This window comes from Dendrobium catenatum, unplaced genomic scaffold (genome assembly GCF_001605985.2).
Source record: "Dendrobium catenatum unplaced genomic scaffold, ASM160598v2 fragScaff_scaffold_334, whole genome shotgun sequence".
NCBI classification, from domain to species: Eukaryota; Viridiplantae; Streptophyta; class Magnoliopsida; order Asparagales; family Orchidaceae; genus Dendrobium; species Dendrobium catenatum.
Window position 1 is genome coordinate 3,721,452 of NW_021318796.1, and position 20,929 is coordinate 3,742,380.

General features: G+C 33.9%; 1 pseudogene; it reads right to left on the minus strand.

Annotated features, from left to right (window-relative positions):
- Positions 1-4,112: 4,112 nt before the first annotated feature.
- LOC110098983 overlaps positions 4,113-20,929 on the minus strand; it is a 36,748-nt pseudogene continuing 19,931 nt past the window's right edge.

The following is a 20,929-nucleotide window of genomic DNA, read 5'->3' on the forward strand; positions in this document are numbered from 1 at the left end:
TGAAGCCCAAAGCTCCTTTATCTTTCACGTAGAGCAAAAAAGAAATGATATGTCAGTGGTTTAAAGGTTTAAAGATGCCTGATGGCTAGGATCAAATATAAGCCGATGTGTTGACTTGAAATCTGCAAGGTTATTTGGACTCAAAAGTATGATTGTCACTAAATTATGGAGGTTCTTCTTCCTATAGTCTGTTTTGTTACCCGATTACATATCAAATCGTTGATTGAGCTTAGCATTTTCTTCAAAGATTATGTTCATTTAACTAAGTGATAAATGCTTTCGGAGGTACGAGGATAACTAACCAATCATCCTATGCAAGTTAGAGAAGATATTTCCTGGTTTTTTTGATTCTATGGAATAATCTTCCAGTCCATCTACCTTACAAGCTAAGTTGGTGGACCTATACAATATGTTGGAGTATCCTTTCGAAAGGGTAATGTGTTAAGATTTTTATTTATTCTTCAATATTTTTGAATCAGTTGAGATAATAATTTTTTATTAACTCACAATGATTGCAATTGATTAATAAGATATTTGAACAAGTTGGAAATATGTTAATAAAGCACGAACAGAAGGATCGATATGTGAAGCATATTTGTCTCAAGAGACTACTCACTTTGCTCCTACTATTTCGAGCCCACCTTAGGGTACAAACAAAATATTGGTCGTCAAATGGACTTCGATTAGAAGAACACTCATCATGCTAAACTATCAGTATTACAGAAAGGCAATGAAGCCTAGTGGAAATGTGTATTGAAAGATTATCTCAATGATTTAGAAATAAATACGCGAATTTGTATGTACTACTGAACTGTGAAGAGTTGAGTCCAATCTTAGAGTAAGTTCTAACATAATGTTAATAATTAATTAGTAATGTTATTTAAAATACTAAATATTATTTGTCACCAGGTATTTCGTAAGCAATTTTGCCTTTGACAGATTCAAGAGATATTGAGCAAGCCTGTTGCAATAATTTCCAACTTGGGTTCAGATCATATGTGAGTACATTTTTTTTATAACTTTAAATCTTATTTATTATCAAATACTAAATTTGAAATGTTTTTAGTAAAAATCCTGATAACAATGTTTCGATAAAGGTTTGCAAGCATTAGCATGGGGTCCATGCAAGAAAAGTAAAAAACTTGGCCAATATATATATAAAGTGAATGGTTAGTATTTCATACCAGAATCGTGGAGTGAAGGAAGAAAAACTACAAAATTGTGGAGTATGTGTTTTAGAGGGAACACTCATGAAGAAGATGAGTGTGATTATTATGGTATTCTGGATGAGGTCCTTGACTTAGGAATACCCAGGCGAAGATGAGAACTTTGGTTGCTTAATTTAACTGTCAATGGTAATGATCCAGTACAGAATAGAGGCACAGGGTTCATCCTGCGTATGATTAGTAGATGTACTATAGTAACATTAGATACGGAAGTTTAATCCATTTGTTGTTAGCAAGTCAAGCTATTCAAGTTTATTTTAGCAAATATCCAGTGGTCGTAGAGACAAAACAAGATTGGTTAGCTGTCATAAAAATAAAAGCAAGGGAATAATTGTCACAATACACTTGTAGCAACTGCACATCAAGAGGATGAGATGTCAAGTTGTATGCCTGTTGAAATTGAGGAGATGATAACTACAACCTCTACTATTGAAAATGGAGTTAGAAGATGTTGAATAGTTAAACTAGTTTCAGGCGAAGAAGAGAATGAGGAATGAAGTGAAGATACCCTAGAGAGTGATGAAAATAGTTTTGATTGATTCTGATTAGTTTTTGTAATTTAGAATTAATAGAATTTTAATATTTGTAATATTTTTGAATTCTAGAAATGAAATTGTTAATTTGCATCCTTGTATTATTATTAAACTGCTTTTTGTAATTCATTACTGCTTTATTAATGCTTACTCGTATTCATTACCTGCTTTATTAACTGCTTTATTAACTGTTTTTCAATGCTTTAGGTAATTATGTTTTTTTAATATTGCAAAGATGGCTTCAGGCGACGATCCTCCTCGTAAATCATTTAACTCAAAGTTCCGCCGGATGAAGATTACTGCTAGCAGACCTACACAGGCTGAGTTGGTGAGGGCCTTCAGTTCCACCAGATCTACCTAACACCACCACCGCCACACTGCCAGGAGCAAGCAGCATTCACCAGAGCAGGGTCAGGGACATTTAGATCCACCTGCTGTTGTACCTCCATACTTCCCTGGCCACTTCCCTCCTCTCAGCTCGACGAGTCTCTTTCCCTCTAGATCAGACACATGCTCTCTCCATTCTATCATATTACTCCCACCAATCATCACAGCAAGCTGGTCCATCCATAGGTCCACCTCCTAACCCTTACCCATATTACTACCCCTATCCGGTGCAGCATGAAAGGGTGGACCATCAGACCACCAGAGGTTGGGCGCTAGCGATCATGCAGCAGCAACGTAAGCGTCAATACATCAGAGCCTAACGGCGATAAGTAAGTTCAATTTAAGTTATTAAGTTGTTTTTATTTTGATATATTACATGTTATTGAAGAAAAAAGTCACTTGCATTTAATCCTTCAAGCCGCCTATACATAATGATCCGGGATATAATAAAGAATAAAATATGATGCTCCTTACTTATCCTGGAAGAAGATCCCAAGCCAGTTAGAGATATGTGGGTTTAGAAGAATTTCAGGTATATATTTTTTTTTGGTATATCTTTAAAATATTGATTTAAATTTGTACTAATCTTTTTGATTATTGCGCTAATTTTTTATAGAAAGAATTTAGGTTATTTGCCTGAGTACAGCAAAGCAATAGAATCCAAATTTGAAGAGGAGCGAGAGTGACCTGTTCAAGAGACATGTTCTAGACGATCATTAAGAAAGTCCTGGCAGCGTCCTAAGATTGGATTGGAGAGGGCGTTTGGGTAGATTTGAGTAGTGCTTCGGCTACCTCGGAGTTTATAAAAATGAGAGAGCAGAATAAACAGAACAGAGCCTCTGACTGCGGCGGTTTAGGAAGCTCTCTTCATACTGGTGGATCTGTACCTCATACAGAACATAGGCGGCGACTGGTAAGTGTTTTGAATTGGTTTATTACATATATTTATGTTAGTATAACTAAGCATCAAATTTTCAGAAAGAGCACCTTGGTCGGGAGCCAACACCATTGGAGTTGCATACAAGAACTCATCAACATCAAGCTGACCATCAGTGGGTTGATGAGAAGTCTAAGAAGGCTCATGTGAGTAAAATTTTTTGGAGTTTTAGAATAAAAATTTATTTTAATAAAACTAATTGTTACTCACAGGATGATTTCGTACGAGTTAGAGAAAGTCGGCAGTCCACTGGCGATGGATCATCTTCTGGATCGGCCCACATTTCTGAGTATCATACATGGTCAGATGTTGTTGGTGGAAGACAGAGGGGGAGGGTATATGGCATGGGTTCACAAGCTTTTGCTATTGAGTCCAGTTCATACACCTCTGCATTCCATGATCCAAGTGGAGCTGAAGAATCTGTAAGCGAGAGGGTTGCAGCGCTTACTAGAGAGATTGAAGAGATGAAAAGGGTTCAATCTAGAGAGATTGAAGAAATGAGAAAGGTTCAGAATGAAATGCAAGCAGAGTTGCAATCCTACAGAGCTGAAAAACAGAGGAAGAAGGACCAACAGGAGCAGGCATCTGCAGACAGTGAGGATACAGATGAGGATTAGATATTTTTTATGTTTGATGATTGTATTAATTAGAACTTGTGAACTTCAGAACTTGTGATTGTAACATTATCATGAACTTACTTGTGAACTTGTGATTATAATGTTATGATGAGCTTGTGATTGTATTTATAATTTATGGTTGTGATGAATATAGCGGCGTGTTGCCCAACATATGGTTGTGATGAATATAGCGGCGTGTTGCCCAACATATCTTGCTCTTTCTACAGGTTTAGACTTTAGGGTGAACCTCCCTCAAATAGAGGGGATGCTGTCAATTTTTTTTTGCAGGTGCTACAGGTTTCCGGCGGCTAACCGACGGTTTGGCCGCCGGAAAATACGATACCAGATGGCCAATAATCAACCGCCGGTAAAGGCATTACACCGCCGGTTTATTACCGGTGGTTACCGACGGTCACCGACGGTTCGCCGGCGGTTTAGATCGTCGGTTGTACCGACGGGTTGAACCGCCGGCGTTTGCCGGTAAAAGACTGGCGGTGTACTGGCGCTTGCTGGAGGTTTCAAAAACAAACGACGCCCAACTAAACTGCCGGAGAACCGTCGGTATATTGACCGCCGGTACACCGTCAGTCAAATAACCGGCGGCCTCACGGCCGGAAAACCGCCGGTTCAAAATCCGGTTGTAACCGGCTGTCTAAGCCGCCAGAAAACCGCCGTCCAAATAAACCGACGGTAAAAAACCGCCTGTGAAAGTTTCCTACGCGATTTTTTCCGGCGGTCAAAAAACCGCCGTCAAGCCACCGGTAAGGCAAAAAACCGCAGGTTAATATAGAGTAACCGCCGGAAAAAACCACCGGATTTCGACGTTTTTCTTGTAGTTATTGCTCAATAGAGAAAACCAGATAATTCAAGGTAGAAGACCATGAAATGATATCCTTAAACGATCAAGAAACATAATTAAGAATACTTCACAAAAAATCAAAGAAACTAATTTTTTTTATTAAATGTTTATGGTTCATTTGACCCCATGAGTTTGGCATAGGGTCTCCCATAAAAAGGCAAAAAAGAATAATAAAATAGGGGACCAGAAGTGCCAAAGTCAAGAGAATAGAAAAAACATTAAAACCTAAAATTACAGACAAAACCAGGACAAGATTACCAAGTATCGACTGAAGAAGAAAGACAAAGAAGAAACCTAGAATTGTAAGAGGACCATAGAGTTATTTTTATCAGTAGATGCAACAATAAAGTTTATTTTTTGGGAAACCCATAGTAGGGGATTACACATTTATTTAATTACAAATTATAAGGTCCTTAAAATGGACCTCGAGTTCCCTACCGCTCAAAAGAACTACAAAAAGGGCAAAAAACATTATATGAGCTCAAGGTCACCACTAAGAAAAAATATCTAAGAACCCAAGAACATTCCAGATTGGGGCAAGCAGCCCATGACCTAAAAAGTGGTAAGATCATTTGATATTCTTGAAGAACAATCTTTCTCAAAAAAATTCCAATAGGTAATATGATATCACTCAAAATCCCCTATAAAAATAAGTGAACAACAAGAAGGAAAATGCAAGAACAAGAAATAACTTTGTAAACTAAATTTAAAATGTGAAGAAAAGACATTTAACCTATAGACCACTTATGTTAATCACATGAAGATGGAATGTGAAATAAAATAACTCCTTCAAGAAGCTTTCTGTGGCCCGAAACCGTTCTCGTATAATTAACAGTAATCAAAATGACGGACATGAAGAGCTGCAAAGGATTTGATCGAAAGGCCCTCTCTAACTAATTGAAATTTAGCAACATCTTGAACAACACCAAGAAGAATTCACCCTATCATGAATAGCGAACCAACCAAAGTAACATAACCCTTCCATCGCATCCATAAAAACCAACCAATGAGTACTGGAATCCCACAACAACACAATCCGACATTGCCAAAAGGAAAACACAAATGTTACAACAATCTAACAATAGAAACCACTATGATATACAACAAGTTATGAAAGCTACATAAAGAAAACCACAAAACATGTAAATTAACATCAACGGAGGATGGAAAATTATGAGTAAGACAAACTATTTTGAAAACAATAGAAATGGTGCATAAATTATGCCACCAAATCAAAAGACGTCACCATAAAATTAATTTGAACATCATAATTCCATAATTCCATCTTGAAATAAACCATATAAGATGTAAGGGAAAATTGAGGTGAGTGTAAACATTTAAGCTCATTACGCATATAATATCTGTTTTGCTATCATGATTGAAACCCAACTGCCACTCAAATCTACTCCCACACCTACCCATGTTCACAGAGATCTTGCACGGGGAATAACCACTAGAATAGAAGGGGAAGCACAGGATCCAAATCATAAGTGCCACACAACCACGGAACTTTACCCCATAATCCACCAAAAATCTCAATACCTAATGATTACTCAAAAAACCTTTATCACCAAAAGAACAAATCAATAAAAGAATAAGTCAAAATAGAGAAATCCCAAAAAGTAGACATCCAGATAGGTCCACCTGAAAAGCCAAAATAGGGGAAAGCCCAACAGTCGAAACACATCAATCCAGGGAGTAGAAGAGCAGTAGGGAGGGTATTGATCAGCATGAATATTATTACAATCATTTCTCAAAATTTTCCCATCACAATAGATAACAACAAAATGAAAAACTAGAATAATTCTAGATTGATTACCAAATCATTGTTGATAGGAATCCTTCCAAACCATACAATTACATTCATAATAGTGCCAATACAAAGATTCTTCCATATCATTAAATACGAATTGTGGAGAGAGTCTACCACCGTAGGATGAATAATTTCCCTCCAATTCAAAATAGTGTAACAAAATGAAAACTAGCAAAAGATAATGAGGATAAAGTTTTTAACTAAAATAATAGTCAAAATAAACTATGACCATTGAAAATGAACCATGGGAAATAGAATAAAGACACCACACTCAACATTCACGACCTTAAAATAGCCAGCCAATACTAAGATAGAAACACTGGGAATGAGCTAAAAATGGACAAAAAAATAAAAAAATTAAGTTCTAACATATGGAAAACAAAGTTTATCTAACCTAATGATTTTTTAACTAAGGCAACAAAATATAGGATAATTCAATATAAAATTGGAGTTTAGAGCCATGATTAGCTAACCAATTAGCACAAGCATTTCCTTCTCTATGAATATAAGTCAACTTCACAATAATGAAGATAAAAAATTTCATAATTTCCCTCATAAGATAAAATAATTCAGGATTACAACTTCTCTTAGCATTACCTTTGAGACAAAAGAGCATGTGCAAAGCATCCTCTTCAATCCAAATATTAACCAGGCAAAGAGAAATACATAATGCAAACCAAAAAAGGTAGTATAAAGTACAAAAAAAAGAGCATTTAGGAAGTAGGCTAGCATTAGCAGTAACAAAATTACCATTAGAGTCTCTAAAGAAACCACCACAACAACACATCTCCCCTTTGATGGAACCATCAATATTTAACTTGAACATGTTTTGAGGATGTTTAATCCAATAAATCAACCTAGACTCATCATTATTGTTATTTTCATAAAGGACTAAACAAAAATCTTTAGCAACATGGAAAAAACCATTAAAATTCTTAGAACATAAGAGATTGACAATAATAACCTACTAACTTTATCTTTAACAATTCTTAAAATTTGATCATGATTCATAATAATATTGTTAAAAATTGAGTTATTCCTTGCAATCCATAGGTACCAAATAATAAGAAAAGGAATAAGGTTTGTAATATGACCTCTAGAATTAGTAAACCACAAATGAAGAATAATGCCATAAGTCTCAATTAAATCTAATTTGGGTTGTAAAGTCTAGAGTCACACTTGTAAAGCTTTAATATTTTTTCCCAATAGTAGGAAGCAAAGTAAACCACTCATTTTTTGTTTGCTTCAAACTGATTATGAACTCACATCAATTTCTTTTAAGGTTCATCTTAATCAGAGGCATCAAAGTAGCTACTCGATGAGGATTTTAAGTAGATGATAAAACCTCTCAATCATCTAAAAGCAAAATAATTTATAAATCTAGACATTTCAACAAAGATACTATTTCTGTCACAAATGATTTGTTTGAAGGCATGCAATTAAATATGATCAAATTTGAGCAAGAGGCTAACAAATCATGAATTGAACTAGGTATCTTATGTTGTTTTAATTTTGTAGAGGGCCATTTGTGTGATACTCTAGCATTTTTTCCTTTTGATTTATAATATGAAAAAAAACCTCCTATTATTGAAAAAACACCTCATACTATGGTTTTTACAGCCAAAGTAGAAAAGGGTAATATAACCATTATGGGCAATTAGGATGATCGAACTGCATGTGGAAGCAAGGAGTTGAGTGATTCTATTTATTCAAATGTTTTTATAAGTTTGATTATGGTTGTATAAATCCACCAAATGAAGTAATACACAATACCTCAAAGCTAGTGAACTACATATTAGATGATTAGGTAAATGCTCCATTAAAATTTTTTTGTTGAAATGATCAACGTGCTTCGCAACAACAACCTTGCATGCAGTAGAATGTTATGAAACCTACACAAACACTCCCCAATGCATGTAATATATAAAAAGTTTTTAGAATTTTTATTCTTTTAAAATATGAAGTTTTGTCGGGGGATGGTAGTTTAGTGACCTTGAACATGGATTTTATTCTTTCCAACATTGTAAAGTTGGAAAGAGGGCTAGTTGGCAAAATAATTAGCAAGAGGTTTCCTTACTTTGTATTGTACAATGAATTGAAGTGCGAATCTTCAAATTTTATGGATATTAAAATTCTCACCATCTCATTATATTGTTTCATTTTCCTTTTAAAAAAAATTGAGGCACGTGACGCAAACTTTATGGGAGGATATTGTTGATTAGTGGACTTATTATTAAGTTGGGTCAGTGGTCTCCATCCTTCTCTATGTGATACAGGATTAGATTCCTACTACTATGAATGGAGGTTTAGATTTATTTTCTTATTATCTTTTGGCTTCATGTCTTTTATAGGAATCTAAAACATAATGCTTCTCAAAAGAAGAGAAAGCATTTCCTTTTGGAGCTCTATGTGTATAAGCAAATACCTTTAATCATTTAAAACTCTTTTCACAACTTGATATCGATACATTCTAGTATCTTTACATTCGTAATTTGACTTTTATATTAATATTGAAAGTGTGTGTATATTCTAAAGACTTTTTACTCTAAGTAGAGCATATAATCAAGAAATTAAAGTGCAAAGGAGTCCTATATGCAACTATTGAACATTATAAACTATATAAGTCAAAGTGCGTAAATATGTATGATTAAGCAACATAATAAATTAAGTAAACAAATATAAGATTCCTTCAAGCGAAGCATCTAAATGCAATCTAAAAAATCACAAGCCTAGACTATGCTAAATTTTGTTATCAAAACAAACCACTTACATTGTGTGAAGAATGTTTTGTGGCTTTGATATGTTCTATGCATTTTTATAGTTTGAGTTATTTTGATTCAAAACATTGTGTTCGTTATAAGTCAAAGGGGATTTGATTTAAGTTTAAAATTTAAGAATTTATTATTTCATTAATCGTGCTTTAAAGTATTTATGTTTAATTATTTAGTTTTAAAGAACCATGTATACTAATTACTCTAAAATGAAGAAGCCACTATCATATAAGTCATAAGGCTCATAATGTAATGCATTAATTCCCTTATATAGGATAGAGTAATTGTATAGAATTCTTGAAGTTTTATTTTAAAGTTCTAATTAATTATTTAGAGGATAGTTATTATAATTAACATGTTAACAGAGATAATTCAAATTGCTTTAGAGCTTTTAGCCAAACATCTTAAGCCTTAGGAATGAAATGCATGTAAACCTTCAAAAAGAAATGAGAATATGCAAAATAGGCTTTAATAGATTAAAGATTTATTAAAGACCTAAAAATTTAATACATTTGTTTCCTACAATAATAATAATAATAATAATAATAATAATGCATAGTGGCCTTCTTAATTAAGTTTAAGTATTATTTATTATGTTATTTGATATATGAACTTTAAGTTTACATTGTCTGGTTTGTTTTCTTAAGTTTAAGTGAGGCAATTAAGTAATTTGGTTTTATTTTTTTGGTTTAAATTTGATTTAAAGTTATCTAAATTTTGTTTATTTTACTCAATTTATTTATTATTATTATTTATTAAACTTTTTATTTATTTATTTAATTCCTTCCTTAAACAAAGAACTTAGTTTGGGTTTTGATTAATAAAATTAATATGAAATATTCATGTGATTGATACCACTAGTTAGGAAAAACCCATGGATCAATCCCTAAAATTTGGTATTAATTTGAATAATATATAATTTATATAAACTTTTAAAAATAAATTAAACTAATTTTAATTAAAATTGAAGGTTAAATTTACTTTTACTTTATTTTATGATTGACTTAGAGTTGTTTACAATTTAGTTCATATTTTTTAATTTATTTTTAATTCATTATACATTTTAGAAATTTCAACAAAAAAATGTTTAATTTCAGGATTTTTGTTTTGACTACCCCAAATCTACTAAGTGAATCTTAGAACTCCAATCAAGGCAAAATTAAATACTTGGGTTCACCTTGTCATAAATTGATAATGTTCTTGTTTCATCCATATTGGATGTGAAGGGTTATTATTATACTTTTCTTAGTTGTCTAGACAAAACCATAAGTTAATTTACTTAGGTATCTCTAGTGTTCAAATTGGTGTACAATCAAATGTGCCAAACCTTTACATGAAAACAAACAATCCGCACAAAACTTTTTAACTAATTCTCTATGGACGAACCACCATGACTTTCCAAATTTTGGGTTAAAACCTGTCCCATACACTTGAAAATTCAAATTAAAGAAGTGGGGATCTTAAATGTGCATGGGAAATTTATCGAATTCGAGGAACACAACCTAGTTTTACTCAACCAATTTTGAGCACTAAATGCCAAGATTTTAAGAGTAATTAAGGAAAAAACATGGGTATTCAAACAAAAATTACTTTGTATATACTATGAAAATTACTTTGATTTTTGTAAATAGTAGGGTTCTACTCTCTAGTTCCACAAAGCCTTACGTTGTGCAAAATTATTAAGTATTTAATTTATTATTATTTCTAGAGTTTTTGGCATTTAAATGTTTTTATAAATTATTTTAAAAAAATGGTGGTGATGGCGCTGATGAGGCTTTCATTTTCCATAGTATATAGCCTTCAATTGGACGATAAAATAATGGTGGTCAAGCCACTTAACCACATCAAGAGGGTTTTTTATTTGTTTGATCTATGTTGTTTATGTTGATTGGATCAAATATGGTCAGACAAGCAACTATACATCTTGCGGGTTTGAGTGATATCAGCTCAAGTGATGATACAACTTACTATCATTTTTTAGAAGTAAATAAATGGTATTGATGGATGATATTACATCTTCATCCCTTGTCTAACCATAAAACCATCATGTAAGAAATAATTTTATTATATAGTACATGGAAGATCTTCAAACTTTAGGTAGAGCTTCTTAAAGGATAAATACACCATTGTATGAAGTTTAGAGTCTTCATACAATGTCTAGGGAAATTTATTTACGAAACTAAATCAATACTAAGTGTTTTAGCTTTACCTAAGTAGAAGCTATCGCAAAGGGAGTATGTTGCCTTTTTCTCTTCCTTGTCTACAATGGAACAAGTTTGATGATGGTCTCAAAGATGGAGGAGAAATAGACTAGAGAAAGGAATGAATGCAAAAGAATAATGCTCAGTAAACTCTTGTTCTCATAGGTGGAAAGCTCCAAATGGTGGGAAAACCTAATTAAAATGTAGAAGGACGTTTGAGAAGCCAAAACAAAATTATAAACAGCCTTGAAGAACACTAGGTATGGAATAATTTTGGTATTAAGGTTTTGCATATTTTCCCTTTTCCATGTAAAATAGAATGATCCAAGGGCAAATATTTATCAAGCAGAGGCCCTAATTGGGGAACATTCTTTAGGCCATCAAGTGGTCTAATAAGCAAGAAAATGAATATTGGTCATTCATACCTAGGGGGGCCACTAAATTTACTTTAGGCTAAACCAAGGGTTAAAGATAGTTTAAAGAAAGCATAGGGTTTATTTGAAATAGTTTTAGATGGTTTGCTAAGGCCAATAATGCATGGAGAGGCCTTTGTAAGTGGATTTGACCAATGAGGGGAATTCAAAATTTTTTTATGTTGACTAGTCATCTGGTCAAGTTGATTGTGATAGAATCCTAAAAGTTTCTAGAGGATGTCTGCATAAGGTTTAAGATATTTTAATTAGTGGATATAGGGTTAGGTTTTATAAATGTGGTATAGAAAGGTTTTGAACATTTTGATAAGGTTGACCAAGTAAAGGTGTTCAAACCATGCTTTAGATTCATCAAATGTATTAAGGGGCATGAGTTTGAAGGTTTAAAATGGATGATTTGATTATAATAAATAGTTTGACCAAAAAAAAAGAAGGTTTAATTAGTTTCAGGTAGAGCTAAATCAATTTCTTATAGAGTTGACCCAATTTACAATTGAGTAGGCCAAGTTGACCAAACATGATAAATCCGTAAGGAGCTGAGTTTAAACTTTTTTTTATAAAGTTTAGAGGAGAATTCAAGTTTGTAATGAGTCAATCAGGGTGTTTGATCAATTGTGTTAGGTTGAGTTAGCATAAGGTTAGGCAATCAAAACAAACCAATATTGAATGGGTCCAATGGGTTAGGCATAAGGTTATGGAAACATTATTTGATGATTTGATTTAAAGACCTGATGGAATATTTGAGAAGTGTATGAAGTCAAGGAGTAAGTTTACATGAGAGAGAAGTGCACTGAGTCAGTTGGTTTTAGTACAATGTTTGAATGTTTAATTTACCTCATGCAGAGGTGATCTCAGCAGTTAAGTTCAAGGGAATCTCCCAACTTTTTTATTGATGTGGAAATCGTAGGAATAAAATTTGCTAGTGTCCTAATGCCCCTCAACCTTCCAAAAAAACTAATGAATAAACTCATTTTATCCCTATTGAATTGCACGGATATAAGCACAAATTTAGCCCTCTGTAAATAATTTTGCATGAAAAAAGTTGTAATATTCCTTTTAATGACCCTCAAGTCACGAATAGTTTCTCTACAATAGTGATCCATGACCCTAGTTATTCTTCCATGATCCAATAAACCTCATAACCAACGGAAATGGAACCAAAACACTCTCTTTTTTTAGCAACGCACAAAAAGGAAAACTAAGAGAGTACATGCTTCATTTTCTCATCTTGGCAAAGGTAAGAATAATTAAAAAATCTATGGATCATGATGTTTAGTAACTAGAAGAAGAAGAAAGAAACCAAGGTCGAACACTTCTTAGGAATACATAAAGTAGAAAAAGAAAGATCCTTCTTCCTTAAAATCACCACTCACACTTTTGGAAGTTGGTGAATCGTCAAAGTAATCAACATCTCCCATGGATTGTGATCTTTCTAACATGTAGTTGAAGTTTTCTGCATAGGCAATTCTCTAAAACCTTGAAAAGCATTGCCCAAGAAAGGCTAAAGTTTTTAAGAGTCGTATTAATAAGGAGAGTTACAAATCAATCAAGGAAGTGGAATAAGGAGGGGAAGGGATGTGGGGATGACTCTGATACACCTTAGGTTTCACAAATTAGGTTTTGCCCTAATTTCCCCTTCAAGAGAGTGGACTTTCTCCACCAACACCAAATGAGAAAGTAATCACAAACAAGAGTAGAGAAGAACAATGAGAACCTTTGCATTAGCAAGCCAAGAGAAAACAAGATAAGTTTGTCCACTTCGAGAAGGACAAGATCTCCCAAAAGAAAACCCTAGAAAAGCACAAGAGAAGACTAGAGGAAGAAAACTAGAAAGAGAATACACTTTTTCATAATGTCAAAACTAAACCCTAATAGCTCCCTTCATACCCTTTCAAAAAGACCCTCCCATCCCCAAAATACCCCCACTTAAGTGGGGGGTCCCTCCTTTGGTCCAGCCGGGTCACCGCCCCCCCCCCTTCTTCCGCCTGTAGACCCGCACGGGTCCAGGCGGGGCCGGTTCGCCCGGCCCATCAGACTCCCACTCAGTTTGTTAAAATAAAGCTTCTCTAGAGGGTCTTGTAGGTGTTGAACTATTTTCTTCTAAGGTCAGAATCCTAAATCAATTTTTCACTCTTAGATTTCACATCTTTAAATTCAATCTTAATGATTCAATCTAGGTAATCATTATGCTCAACATGGAGATCAAGAATCAAACTCTAAATAAGTCATTTGATAATCACTTTTGATGGTCACTTGATCAACCATTTGATAACTGACATCCATCTAATACAACAACAATAATAACAACATTAAGCCCTTCTAGGTCTACCTCTACCTTTCTTAACATAAGTCAAATCTAATACCTCAACTTTCCTAACAAATTCATTATAAGGCCTCCGCTTAAAATGACCAAACCATCCAAGGTGTCTCTCTCTATTCTTATCTTCCACTATAGCTACTCCAACCTTTTCATGTATATGATCATTTTATATCCTATCTCTAAGGATAAAGCCACTCATCCACCTAAGAATCCTCATCCTTGCTACACTTAACTTAGTATTATGCTTCTCTTTTAATTGCCAACATTCTACACCATAAAGCATTGCAGGTCTCAGCACAATCTTATAGAATTTTCCCTTAAGTTTGAGGGGGACTTTTCTATTGCATAACAAGCCCAATGCATTCTACCACTTCAACCAACCAACTTGAATTCTATAATATCCCTATCTATTTCACCATTAGTCTAAACAATAGATCAAAAATATCTAAAATGTGTACTCTTATAAATGACTTGATCACCGAAAGTCACAATCCCCTCACTAGGTCTATTGCTACTAAAATTACACTCCATATATTCAGTTTTAGATCTAATAAAGAGAAAACCTTTAGACTCTAAGGTTGACCTCCATAATTCAAGTTTACCTTTAACTCCATCTCTAGTCTTATCAATAAGAAGAATATTATTAGCAAAAAGCATACACCAAGGTACATCCTCCTGCAAATGTCGAGTGAGAACATCCTTGACTTAAGTAAAAATATATAGATTTAAGGCTAATCCTTGATATAATCCAGCTAAAATAGGAAAATACTTCGTCAACCCACCTTTTTCTTGAAGACAAGTAATAGCTCCTGCATACATATAGTTAGTGATTTGAATATAAGCATTATTAACTCCTTTCTTTTCAAGAACTCTCCATAACACTTCTCTTGGAACTCTATCATATGCTTTCTCTAAATTAATAAATATCATATGTAGATCCTCCTTATTATCTCTATATTTCTCCATCAAGGCTCTCAATAAATGTATTGCTTCTATAATAGACCTACGCGACATGAATCCAAATTGATTTTGAGAAAAATTAGTATCATGCCACAACCTATGCTCCATAACTCACTCCCATAGTTTTAAAGTATGACACATTAACTTAATTCTTCTATAATTCGCTCACTCATGTACATCACCTTTATTCTTAAAAATAGAAATTAACTCACTCATTCTCCATTGACATGGCATCTTTTTAGTCTTCAAAATAGTATTAAAAAGTTTAGTAAGCCAAGAAATTCATTCATCTTCTAAGCTTTTACACACTTCAATTTCTTTAAAGCCTCTCTAACTTTAGTTTTACTAATATGTTGATAAAAATAAAAATCTTTATTTTTATTTAGGGTAATAAAGTCACTAAATTCAATTATATTTTCACATTCTTCATTAAAAAGTTTAGCAAAAATCTCATCCACCTTTGTTTAATATCATCTTCTAAGAAAAGTACTTTTGATCCTCATCCCTAATACACTTCACTTGAACTTAATCATTACTACTCTTATCTCTTTGTTTGGCTAACTTATATATATATCTTTTTCCCTCCTTAGTATTTAATTTATTATATAAATCATTAAAAGCTAAGCTCTTTGCATTGAAAATAGCTTTCTTAGATTCCTTACAAGCCTTTTTATAGCTTTCCTAGTTATCCAAATGTTTACATCTAAACAAAATTTTAGAACAAATCTTCTTATTTTTTATATTTTCTTACACATTTGGATTCCACCTCGAACTATTTTTACTATTATGAGCATTTCCCTTCGAAACTCCAAGCACATTTTTAACAATATTCTTAATATCACTAGCCACTTTTTCTCACATAATTAAAGTATCCTCATGCATAGATAAAATCATAAGATCTAAAATCTTAATCTCAAAAATACTTTTGCTAATATTTTTTAAATGCCCCCATCTAATCCTAAGAAATCATTTTACTTCATATTTTATTTTTTGACACTTTATCTTAAAGTCCAAAAATAATAATCGATGTTGGGTATATAAATTTTCACTCAAAATAACTTTACAATCTTTGTAATCTAAACGATATAATTTTGTTATAAGAAAATAATCAATCTGAGTTTTACTATATCCATTTTTATAAGTGATAAGATGTTAATCTCTTTTCTTAAATAACATGTAAGCTATTAAAAAATGATAAGCTAAATAAAATCTAATATGGTCTTACCACCTACTGATGGGAAAAAATGTATCGCCATACATATTTTGATTTATCCTATTTTGTAATCAAATACTACTTTGAGAATAAAGTACAATCACGAGAGACTGACACAATATTCTATAATGAATTCAATATCAAAATAGAGTTTTGAAAAATGATATTTTTATGATCAAACATAGTTCAAAGAATAACATATCATCTCGAAAGATGAACATGAAATTCTAAAAAATGTGTTTAAAAATAGAAATAGGTTTTTTAAAAAGTTTATCCATTTTTTTATTTAGATATAACAAGGAGAATATTATATCATCATGAAAGACGAACATAACATTTTTCAAGACATCCAAAAATAAGAATATGTTTTATAATATTTATCATTTCCAAAATTGAATATAAAAAGCAGGACATTATATTATCTGAAAAGATAATAATAATATCCTACAAGTATATTTAAAATTAGAAATGAAGTTTTAAAGACATCTACATTCCCAAAGATTTTTCACTTATTTTATATTACAAAAATAAGGTTTATTTTAATCCAGGGTTCTCAAATCCCTATAGCGGCAAGCCCCTATAGTTAATTACATCCTAGGAGAGATAATCCTAAGAAAACTCTTGATTAAAGCAGTGATTTCAAAGCCTTTGCCAACAAAGTAGAAGACAAGGAATAGAAGTATGGATTTTTCAAGGAGAAAGCTCAATGTTGAACAGTTATTAGCGAGTCAATGGAGGAAAACTAGGAGATGCCGAATTCTGAGAAGCTCAGAGGCAACCTCAGTCTACCCTATGTTAGGCTTTACATTTTAAGAGAGAAATTTTATATTTAAGTTTATATTTTATTAGAAATTTAGGATTATATTCTCGGAGGATGAGGACTTAAGATCTAAAAGAATCTGCCTCAGAACCTAAATCTAATTTGGGCACTACAAAGTAGTAGCTCGAACCTAACTAATGAAGTGAAAATCTGGACTTACGCCGGCCTAGATTGGGGAGTCAGCTAACCACCTAGGCGCTTTAAAACCATGTATCTAGTCTCTTATAAAAGATAGGTAAAATGTTATTTAAGTTTTAAGGAATTGGGGGCCGACATTTAAGACAGATCCTAATTGGCCCCTCAACTTATGTACGGTGAGTGATAACTAGAAATAAAATGCAATTAATATTTTAGACTCTTTTTTAATTTGTATCTAATTCAATGTATGCTAATTAACTCGAATGCATAAAATGAATATGAAGTATTTTTAAAATTAGGCTTAAAAATAGGTTTTTCCCAGAGATTGCACAACTTACCCTTGACAGAACTGCACCCTCATAGGTTAAGTGATATGCCAAAACCCGCAAGCGATGAGGTGCCTAACAAGAACGAGAAAGTAATAATATGCTTATGCTGACTCTCGGCGGTCTCAAGCTTACTTCTTAGATCGTTAGAGTTACTATAAGAATTTTCTACGTACCCTTAAAAAAAACACTCATATCGTATCCAGGCTAAAACAAAACACGACATGCAAGGGCCCTAAAAAAAACTACTGCAGAAATAATATAAACAACAAAATTAAATAATCCAAAATATAATGTCCAATATTCAATGTCCATATAATTACACCCAAAATTTGTAAAAAGGTAAAGTGGTCGGGCACCACTAACAACAAACCCGAATTCTAATCCTAAGAATGACGTAAGTGATTTTGAACTGGGATATACTCGTTCTTGTATCTTTATCTCTTCCTTTTCTCACTTCTATCTCTTCATTTCATCCTTTCTTCTTCTACAAACTCCATGAATCTGTCGGGTCTGGATGTCCAAATGATAAGAAACTCATCCCAAAAAGGGGTTTTTTTCTTTTCTATTTGGATATTAAAATCATCCTAATTTAGCTTTCCAAATAAAAAAAAAGAATAATCCTTTAAGGGATATTCTCCTTTCATTGAATTCCAAATTGGATGTGATATCCCACTTTCAAGATCACTTTCACATTTATAATATTTTTAAACACATTTACATTTACATTACATTACACAAAAAAATCTAGATCACCTGCAGGGTTATCCTAAGCTATTTATAATAAAAAATTATCCCAACCAGTTATATATTTCCATTTAAATTAAATCCATCAACCACACTTGGCCACACTCTTTTTATTTGGGGGCTAAGCAGCTGAAGCACCTATAACATTATATATTTATTAATTAATTAGCCCCATTTACTGCACTGCACGAGTGTGACCACCTGCAAAAAATTATGTGAACAATCAGATCGCCCCTAACTTATGGGTAAGCTAAGCATCAATCAAATTACATCACAGAGTGTAGTAAAAAGAAGTAAACAAACACACCAATAGTTTTACAAGTAGCATGTAGTGAAAACAGAGAAAAAGCTCATCACACTGCAGTAAGAAAGTAAACACCGGCTTAACCTAAAACTAGAGTCGGTTGTCCTAAAAAACAAATCTAAGTGTGTGCAATAAGCTATGAGGTTTTGATATGTCCTAGGTCAATTATTGGTTGAAGTTTTATAATTGATTGAATTTTAGTTTAAAGATATTCATTAATCATAAGGTAAGGTGTCACTAAGTTTTCTATATTATATATTTTTATCCTAAAGTGTGCATACATCCTAAGTCTAAGTTTTCTAAGACTCAGTCCTTAATTATTGTCCTTAAATGTTACTAATATTGTATAAGGTGAAAATTTTTGGTATCACTAACCCTTAGGACATTGCGCACATGTAAAAGGGATTAGGGATCTAAAATCAAATAAAAGAAAACCTAATAAAATTAAAGTTACTATAGGGACCTAAAGGAGAAGGGATCACACAAACCATACCAAGGTCCCTAAAAGGATTTATAAGTTTAGAATACTTACAGTCTATGGGGCTATGACCCAGTGGTTCCACCTGTAGCACCTCTACCCGGTTGGATAGAGATGAATGACGGCTTTAGTCCCTTGTCCTCTTATTCCCTCGACTGGTACTGTTCCTCACAGTTCATATAAATAAAGAAGATAAGATAAGGATTAGAGGCACATTTAATATTTAATAATGAAATAATTAAAATTTTCTAAAAATAAAATTGTACCTTTCTTCGGGTTAGAACACTGATTTGTTACTTTCCTTTGAACTTTTCCTTTTTGAAAGCACACTTTGTACTTTTCCAACATTTATCTCGAGGCATGAGAAAGGGGGAGTAGAAGGGGGAAAGAGAGAGGGGTTGAGAGAGAAAAGAGAACTTTTGCTTTTCAACACCTTCATTTCCTAATAAACAACTAACTCACTCACTCCCTACCACAAATCACATTTCCATACATACACTTGTGGGCTTCAAAAATTCGGCCCCGGCCTCCCCGCTCACTCTTTTCTTTTTATTCGGCAAGGGGAGTTTTAATGAACTAAGTTCCGGGGTAAATTTTGGAAGGCAGATGAGTTTGTACATAACACACTACCCAGAGATTCGCCCTCATTTTGCGAGGACTTTATGATCTGAGTTCTGGTTTCCTATAGGCATAAGCCCCTATAGTTAATTACCCCTCCCGATCACGAGAGAGAACTTTCGATTAAGGCTAGTCATCGATTAGATACGTAGAGATACGTGTTATCTGGCATATAGTAGCAGCATGGGTTTGGGTATTTGAGAACTGGATTTAGATTTGGGAATCTGGAGAGTTTGATATTTAAAATAGACATTTCACCATCTTGCACTTAAAGCGGATGGTGGGGGAATGGATGATGGGCCCGATCAAGATCCCATGGTTCCGTCGTCTCGGGCCATCGTGGTCCCTGATCTACTTAGTTAGAGGAGGTAGTCAACCCAACCTGACAAAAGGATCCTTGTCGGCAGCTATGGGTTGCTTCATCCAAGGGAACTTTATAGACCTGGGGTGAATATTTGTCTAAGGGGACAAATTTGAATCCACCTTAGCTAACAGAGGAATTTGTGCCCTATCGATCATATCCTATTGATTCATATCTCAAGAATTTGATGCCATTGTTGACCTGTTATGCCGTACAAAAAAAAAAAAAACAAAAATCAAAATCAAAATCAAATGCTACCTGCTCTGCCGAAGCACGTCGCACGATCTTCTCCCACGTCGTCGCTGCTCTTCCCACGACCTTCACATAAGGCTCGCACGACTCGTTCGAGTCGTTAAATACTGAAGGAAACAAGAGAGCAAAGCTCTCGCTGCCTCGCTCTGCTCACGCGTCCACTCCTCTCTTCTCCACGAAAATCCTCACGCCCGATCTCTTCTCCAGCGACCGAGCTCCCTGTTCCGTTACCCTTGTTCTGTTCGGTCCAGCCCGACGTCCACACAAAGAGAGAGGGAAAGAGGAAGAGACCTACCTCATTCGATGACTTTCCCTGTTGGTCCGATCGGAAGTAGAGACCGGAGCTCGCTTGTAGTGAAGATAACTCTCTACCTTCCGTGTGACTTCCCCGACCTCCTCGTGGCTGGTTGACGTCGCTCCTTCAACCGACCTTCCCTTCCTATAGATCGGAAGTTACGGCATTTTGATCGGACGCAAGAACCAGGAGCTCACTGGTTGTGTAGGGAACTTTCTCCCTTGAACGTGATTCTCGGCCAAATCCCGTAGGTCTCACCGAACCAGAGAATGGGAGGGAGGGTTTTATTTTTATTTTATTTTATTAATATTAATTATTTTTA